We start from the raw sequence: 8,768 nt of genomic DNA on the forward strand, positions 1-8,768 counted from the left end.
GTGCTATCACTCTTCCTAATTAGCCTTATAGAGAAGTAACACCCACCAATGCATCAATCACGTTCTCTCAGTGCAGACACCCATGGTACGGTCTGCTATCATAATACACACTCTCTCTCTCTTTCTTTCCTGAGAAGTAGAGGCTTAAGGGGAGGACTATGGAAATAAAAAAATAATAAGTGCAAGAAAGTCAGATGATTAAATTTGCTTTGTGTCATTACAAATATTTCTAGTGCCAGAAGCGACAAATTTCCGTTCTTTCCTGTGTCAGAGCACACGTGTAAATTAGAGTTGTTAGCCAAGTGATAATACATTGACCTCGGTGATTTTTCCTGAGTAATTGTTTCTTGCCTGATGATTTCATTCTGTATAGAAAAGGCATATTTCTCTCATTAATAAAAAACCCACAGAGATAAGTCTCATTACCCCTACAGATTTGTGTCTATTTTCCTCTTTAGTATGCTTCGAGATAATTCATTAGTCTGTTCATTGTTTTTCACAGGAACACTAACAAGACTAGCAGACTTGAAATTCTTTGTCTGGGAGACTGATGTCTTGGTAAATTTTCATTATGTTCCTCTCACTCCCACTCTTCGGTGGAAAAATGCAGTGAGCTATGGGCAGGCTGCAGAGATGTACACGAGGCCCTCAAATGCATGTGTTCAATTCGGTATTCTGGGGGCTCCGGGGTAGTGGCCACAGAGGGGAGAAATCGTGTAGCCTCTTCTTGAATCAAGTCCTGCCGGCATGGAGGAGGAGATGGGGACCACCAAGTAGGCAGAACAGGGGAGGCAAGATAGGAGACAATTTTGCACTGAGGGAAATAACTATTTTTGAAATGTTAGAGTAGCCTGTCAGCCTTGACAATTTTTTTTTCCAGATTCAGAGGAAACCAGGGTGAGTAATTATAGGCAGTGACTGTCATTGTCAAGAAAGTTCTGTAATTAGAGAAACACAAAATATGTCTCATTTAGAGGTACCTCAAATAGAGGCATGGGGACAGCCATCAGTTAGAAAAGGTTAAAAAAGTCAGAACAGTCAGACGATGGTGCCAAGGCTGAAGACTGCAACAATGTCTGTGACAGGAGAGGACCTTCCGCCCTCCTTAAAGCAGGGACTTGCTTTCAAGCAAATCTGGATGGAGCAGTCTGGAAGAGGAAATGGCTCCCGGAATCTGCAGGAAATTCTACTGCACAGGGAAGGGCACAGAGGCAAAGCCCATTCAATGTCTATGCGTTAACTAGCCAGATTTTTAAAATTCTATTTCCTTTCTTAAGTTCATGGAATAAAAAATACTTCAGGAGGATGAGCAAGACTCTTTCCTTAGACTCATGATACCCTTGCAATCCACTTCCGCTCATGTGTAAATCCAACAAAATGGTTTAAGGGAGGTAGCTTGCTGCCTAAGCAGTCGGTGTTTTAATAAACATTCAGTCAAAATCTTAGCTGTCTCACAATTTGGAAAAACAAAGCACTTTCACCATGAAAGTATGTAAGAAGAAAATGTGCATGAATTAGGGTTGAGGAGAAATCCCTGTCATCATTTACTTCATAAACAGGAGAAGCAGCTGGGTGCAGCTACCTCGGGGGCTCCAGCTCCAGACTGAGCGGCGCCCAAACAGACCTCCGGAATTCTAATAAAGGCGCACGGGTGGATCAGCCGATTGTACGCACCTTCTTCTCACGTGCGGTTTGGTTTGGTTTTTTAACTCAGAATATCTCTCTTATTCTTACCACACCGGTAAAAGGAGCTTAAGAAGAAAAACCGTATCTTTAACTTTTTCCGTGACCATGTGCTTAAAGTGATTTTCCACAAGCATATAAAGTTCAAGGAAGTGTGTTTCCTATAAAGCCAGGCGATACGGTATCCCTTCCTCCTGCACCTCTTCCTTGGCTCCTCTTTCCTTTCCTTTGCAATTTAGATTTAGGATCTGAACTTTCTCTAAGCAAAATGTGAGAACTATGTGAAAATTAGGCTAAAATGGAAAGCTTTATTTATTTTGTTTAGGAACACGTTATTCATCAGTCACAAGTAGACGTGACCTTTAAATACTAACACTGTATCTTAGTCTGTATATAAGAATAATTTTAAAAGTTGTTTTTATTTTTTTTTCTTCTTTTTAAAAAAAGATTTATTTATTTTAGAGAGAGAGAAGGGGGGAAGGGGCAGAGGGAGAGAGAGAGAATCAAAAGCAGACTCCATGCTGAGCACAGAGCCCAACACAGGACATGATCTCAAGACCCTGAGATCACAACCTGAGCTGAAACCAAGAGTGGGATGCTTAACTGATTATGCCACCCAGGTGCCCCTAAAAGTCATATTTAAAAAAGAAGTCTAAAGTATTAAGATTTGAGATGATTCTACTAGACTGAAGATATCTGGCCACATATGGAACTTTTTTCCTTATCATTTAATATTGAGTGTCACAAAGTCCAGTTTTCATTCTGAGCCTGAGCCAATGACGTCATAACCAGTATGCAGTCCTACACAGGAATAGTGTTACCTGCCAGTGGGTTTGGAGGAAGCTGGTGAACATTATTGATGGTAAAACAATAGTTATGGTTGTGGTTTCTAAAAAGAAGCAGCTAGAGTTTAAACTGCTATGGCCTAATGAGTTGATTAAAAATTCAAAATTTCTGGCTCAAATCCAAAAGTTAATTACTTGTAAAGAACATAAATGAAAAATGGTGTTTTTGTAATTCCAGTCTTATACCTGAGAGGCTCATGGCAAGAAGTACCATTGAGTAGTTCCATTCCTGTTGAATTGACATCCAGAAGCTGGGCATTACCTTTTTTTTTTTAATTTGTTTATTTTTTTTAATAATCCCTATACCCAATGTGTAGACCCTGAGATCAAGAGTCACATGCTCTTCAGTCTGAGCCAGCAGGCACCCCTGGGCATTATCTTTATAGATAGCTCAATATAATTGCAAGACTCCTCCACCTGCAAACATGTTGGAACTACTCTTTCATTCTTCAAATATTCATTAAGACACAGACTCTTGGGGTGCCTGGGTGGCTCAGTCGGTTAAGCATCTGCCTTCAGCTCAGCTCATGATCTCAGGGTCCTAGGATTGAGTCCCACATAGGGCTCCCCACTCAGCGGGGAGTTTGCATCTCCTTCTCCCTCTGCCTCTCCCCCTGCTTGTGCTTTCTCTCTCTCTCTCTCAAATAAATAAATAAAATCTTAAAAAAAAAAAAAAAGGCACCAGGCTAAAGATACTGGGGACATGAAGATGAAAGAGACATGATTTCTACTATGAAGAAGCTCAAAGTTGGGGCACTGGGTGGCTCAGTCAGTTGAGCATCTGACTCTTGATTTTGGCTCAGGTCATGATCTCAGGGTCATGAGACAAATCCCTGATTTGGGCTCCATTCGGAGCATGGAGTCTGCTTGGGACTCTCTCTCTCCCACTTCCTTCTGCCCCCCCCCCCCCGCAAAAGCCCAAAGTTTAGCAAAGAAGAAAGACATCTGTATATATGTGTGTCAGGTTCAGACATGGAAACATGTCTAAATACTTAGGAGAGTCTAACTCTGCCAGGGATAGTCAAAAGAAAGTTCCAGGGAGTATTTGATGTTTTAGTTGAGCCATGAGGAACAATTAGAAGTCTCACAGGCAAACGAGAAAGTTCCAGAACGGTGAAGCACCTGTGCATAAGCATGGAGTGAGGCATGAACGTTGGAGAGGAGCAATTGATTTAATTTGGCTAGAACAGAGATCAAACACTTGGAGGTTAACTAAAGATAAGGAGACAAGAAAGATAGATGGAGCTCAGATGGAGTTTGCATTTTATCCAACTGGTCAGTGATTCTTAGCCTGAGGAAATACACACATACCACACTGCAAAAAAATTCCAGCGTGATTCATAGATTTCTTTTCCCCATTTCCCACCCCCTACCAAAGTCTTCAGGTTAAGAACCCCTGCTGAAGGCAGTAGGGACGACTCAAGTATTCTAAGCTGGAGAATGACATAATAAAATATGTGGTTTAGAAAAACTACTCTTACAGCAGAGTGGAGAATGTTACTGATCACCTCTCATGTGCCAGGTTTGAAGGACAGACTAGAGGCAAAGAGATCCATTAACATCTCACTCAGCTCAATTTCTTTAAAATCTGGCTCTCGCTCCCATAGGTAATTAAAACACACTTGAGAAGAACACCAGGCTGCAAGTGGTACGTGTGTATCTCTGGTTTCCAGCCTAGCTGCTCTCGACTGCCACGCCAATTGACTTTCCTCCTGGCTCATACCCTTTTGATTCACTGCCTAGATTCTGACTAAGATCTCTCATTTTGTAGGAAATCTCACAGAGTAATAACTGGTTACAAAACCCCTTTTGGCGCAGCCTCAAGACATCCCACATCAATGTATGTTCCTCAGAGGCTGCTCAAACCGGATTTTCTCCAGCTCCATGAGCTGGGCCCAGACAGTAAGGAGGCCAATGTCACTTCTAGGTGAGAGGTGACACAAGATTAAACAGAGATGGCGGGGGGGGGGGGCACTGGGAATACAGATGGGTCACAGGAAGAATTAAAGGGCCTTAGCCACCTGGGGTCACCTGAGTTCAGGATCAGTTCTCAGTGTCCTGAGTTCAAGCCCCATGATTGGTGTGGAGCCTACTTTAAAAAAAAAAAAAAAAAAAGAGCTTTGGCCACCAGTTGGATTTAGAGAATGAGGATAAGGGTGTGACATGAATGACTTTCAGGTTTACAGCTCAGAGAATGGGATGCTTATAAAGGATATAAGAGAAAGAAGAAGTGTGCCTAGTTGGCTCAGTTGGTGGAGTGTGCAACTCTTGACCACGGGGTTGTGAGTTCAGGCCCCACACTGAGTGTAGAAATTACTTAAAAATAAAATCTTGGGGTGCCTGTGTGGCTCAGTAGCTTAAGCAACTGCCTTTGGCTTAGGTCATGATCCCGGGGTCCTGGGATCGAGTCCCACATAGGGCTCCATGCTCAGCGGGAAGTCTGCTTCTCCTTCTGCCTCTGCCCTTCCCCCCACCCCACCCCCGCTCATGCTCTGACTCTCTCAAATAGATATATAAAATCTTTAAAAATAAATAAATAAATAAATAAATAAATAATCTTTTTTAAAAAAGGAAAAGATATACAAGGGGGATTTTGGACCTGCTGATTTTGAGCCTTCTTCAATTCATTCAGCTTCTATAGGGTATGTTCTGTCTGTCTGTTAAATGTTAATGAATCCTAGGGTTTGATTCTTACTTACCTTGTCTTACCCTTGCACACAGACTCTGCAAGATCCCATTCATTCTCATGGTTTCAACCACCACCTGCCTGAAGGCTGTTCTCTCTGCTTCCAATCTCTCCCCTTTGTAAGTGGATAATAGGAACTCAATGAATATTCATCAAGTAAATGAATGTATGGTTGACTGAACCCTTCCTCCATAATGCGCCAACAGTTCTCTAAAATGTAAAAACGAGGAGCGCCTGGGTGGCTCAGTCAGTTAAGTGCCCACCTTCAGCTCAGGTCATGATCTTGGGGCCCTGGGATCAAGCCCCACATTGGGCTTCCTACTCAGGGGGAGCTTGCTTCTCCCTCTGCCCTCCCCCAACCTTGTTCATTCTCTCTCTTTCTCTCTCTCAAATAAATAAAATATTAAAAAATAAAATAAAATAAATAAAATGTAAATATGAGTCTGGAGTTAAGAATCATTGTCACTCTGAAGCTGAGACCCATTAGCATGGAATGGATTAATGAAGCCTTGGCAATGGATAAATTCACCCAGGGATAATATGTGATTAGGGAAGAAGAAATAATAGAGGACAGAACTTTGGGTGTCAACAATATTTAAGAGTTAAGCAGAGGAAAATGAACTAGAGAAAGTTACTGAGAAGAAGAAACATAGAGGGAGGTGGAAGAAAAACCAGGGGATTCTCATATCTTTGAAGTTAAACGAGAGGTTTAACCGTTTTGGAGAGGAGGACCCATAAGTGAAATGGCCGTGGTGGCGGGAATGGAGGGTATGAATGGGTCCAGCAGCATGGACTTCCACTTACTGAGACTGTTGTAGTTACTGCCACTGCTGAATATCCAACCTGCTATCAGTAGAAACCAATGCTAAGCTCCTGTTGTGTTATTGTCTCTTGAAGAGTCCACCTGCCACTTGGTGGTAAGTTGACTACGCTGGGCATCTGCCACTTGGGAAAAGCCAGCAATTCGTGTTGACAGAAATGGACACACATTCAGGCATAAGTGTGCCTTTTCTTCCTGCAAGGTCTCAGCCAGCGCCACTATTTAAGGGTTTAAAGAATGTTTGATCCACACATGTAGGATTCCCACATAATATCATTTCAGACCAGGAGACTCACTTTATAGAAAGGGAGGAGTAGAATAGGCCTTTAACCATGGGATCCACTGTTCCTATCACCCTGCATCACCCAGAAGCTAATGGCCTAAGAGAGCACTGGAACATCCTATTAAAGGCGTAGATAACATGGAAGCTTGGAGATAATACTTTATAAGAATGGAAGTATGCAATGTACACTCTGAGTCAAAGACTTAATGGAGTGTTGTGTCTTCGGTGGGAAAAACAGATGAGTGCAGGAACCAAGAGGTGAAAGCAAGAGTGGCTCTGCTTGCTCTCACTCCCAAGTAACTCCCATTGCTTTCCGTGTGAGACATTGGTGTTTCCTATCCATGCAACTCTGACCTCTGCAGGTTGGAAGTTCTAATTCCAACAGGGGGAATAGTTCCACCAGGGGACAAAGTGAAAGTCCCATTGAATTATAAACTATGACTGCCATGGGTCCTTGAGCCAAGGGATCATTAGGTAAGAAGGGGAGTGACCATCCTGACAAAGGGCAATTGACTGTAATCATTGAGAAGAAGCAGAGCTATACAATGGGAGCAGGGAGGAATATGTGTGACACTTAGGTGACCCACTGGGGCATCACTTGGTATTTCCATGCCCAATTTTTAGGGTGGATGGGTAAGTGCAGCAGTCTCATCCTGAGAAAATCATGGTGACCAGGGTCTGACCTTGTGATGGGACCTTGAGACGAGCAGAGGTACAAACTGAGGGGGAAGAGAATCTCAAATGGACAGTTCAGGGGGAGGGGATGAGTATCACTTGTAGCCGTGAGCCCAGCTGGAGTGGCAGGGGCATAACTCACCCCACTAACCTTTTCTGCACAGTTCTTCCCAGAAGAGCTGCTTCCAGAATAACTATAAAGAGGTAGATGGGAGCAGCACTGCGGTAGATGCTGTGAGGCACCGCCCAGATCCCTTTGCAATGAAGGGAGGGAGCACTAGTTGCTGGGAGTACTCGCTGCAGATGGCCTTCAGCTGTCCGCCCTTCCAGGAAGTGCCTGCAGAGAGTGGCTTTGCCCAAGGTGGTGCCCTTCCCAGGGCAGCCCACATACGATAATCGATTAGTGAGGAAGTATGAAAGCCTGGGTATCCTGGCACACCTTGGGCTAACTTTGAAGGTCCATTCCAGCTTGAGTTCTCCTTGCTGTCAGCCAAGGCTGTCGTTGGGCTACATCGCAGCTCCATGTCTCCCCACTTCCCGACCCGCTTCCTTCCTCTACCTTCCACAGGTATTGATCTCAAGGACTCCTTTTAGCAAACATCTGCATGCTTCTGTTTAGATTCTGAACTTAAGATTTTGCTCCCCAGGGAACCCAACCTGGGACGTTTCCTTAACGACAATTCACATCATTAGTCCTGGATGAGGGTTCTCTTAACACCACTGTTCATCCTTTCTTCAGACCTGGGATCAATCCTCCTTGGAGGTCGAAAGTCCTTGGTTTTGGATCATAGGGTCTTTTGCTCATGGGGTCCACTTCCAGGTGGAAGTCCATCTGGCCTGCCATCTTCTCTCAGCCAATTTCAATCATTCACATTTTCCCCAGCATGACTGCTATTAGGACATGGAGCCTTGGAATACCCTACTATTCTGGCCAGGGGTTACATTGTATTCAGAAGATCACACAGAAAAGGAAATCCAATTCAACTAATGTTTATTGAACAGCTACTGCAGCAGAGATACCTAGCTACCATCTGGGAGTTTATAGAGATGAATTAAGTCTTTTCCCAAAGAGCTTACAAAAATGTGCTGGACTAGCAATTTTCTCTTTTGAAGACTAATCCAGGAGCAGCAGAACGTTTTAGGTTTTTACATGTTACATGCTTCCTTTCCTTTGGAGTGCAACTATTGCTGGGAGCTTCAAAACCAACACTCAGAAACGGTGACTGAACTCATCCCAGCCTCTATGCCCTTCTGTCTTCCCAACCACAGGATCAGACACCCAGCAGTTTCCTTCACAGAGATGCTTCCAACCTGAGTCCATTAATAGACTAAACACCACGCTTGGTGGTCTCCTGCCTTATCTTTACTAGGTGGTTGATGAGAACGATGATTCCACCCAGGGTGTTCATAGACAAGTACCAAGAACCCTATTCTGTAGGCCAAGTAATTCCTAAGGCTGGGGGGCCTAAGGGTCTAATTCCATTGACCTATATTTAAGCACAGCAATTAAAGAGGTCAGGGCTCACCATCGTGGCTCTAGACAAACAAAGTCACATTCAGTCAGCATTGTACACTCTTACACACGTGCTATGCTGAGCCTCCCTCAGAGACCGTTTGCTATCCTGATTAACACCTTAGATTATTTTATCAGAATAATAGGTATAACTTCACCCAGACAGATTGAAGGGGGCTTAACATCAGTTTCCTTGTTTGTAAAATGAGCATAATGATGCCTACCCAGCTTCTCACAGTTTATCGTGCTGGTCAAATGAAAAC

Source organism: Ursus maritimus, unplaced genomic scaffold, assembly GCF_017311325.1.
Source record: "Ursus maritimus isolate PB19 unplaced genomic scaffold, ASM1731132v1 scaffold_3, whole genome shotgun sequence".
NCBI lineage: Eukaryota > Metazoa > Chordata > Mammalia > Carnivora > Ursidae > Ursus > Ursus maritimus.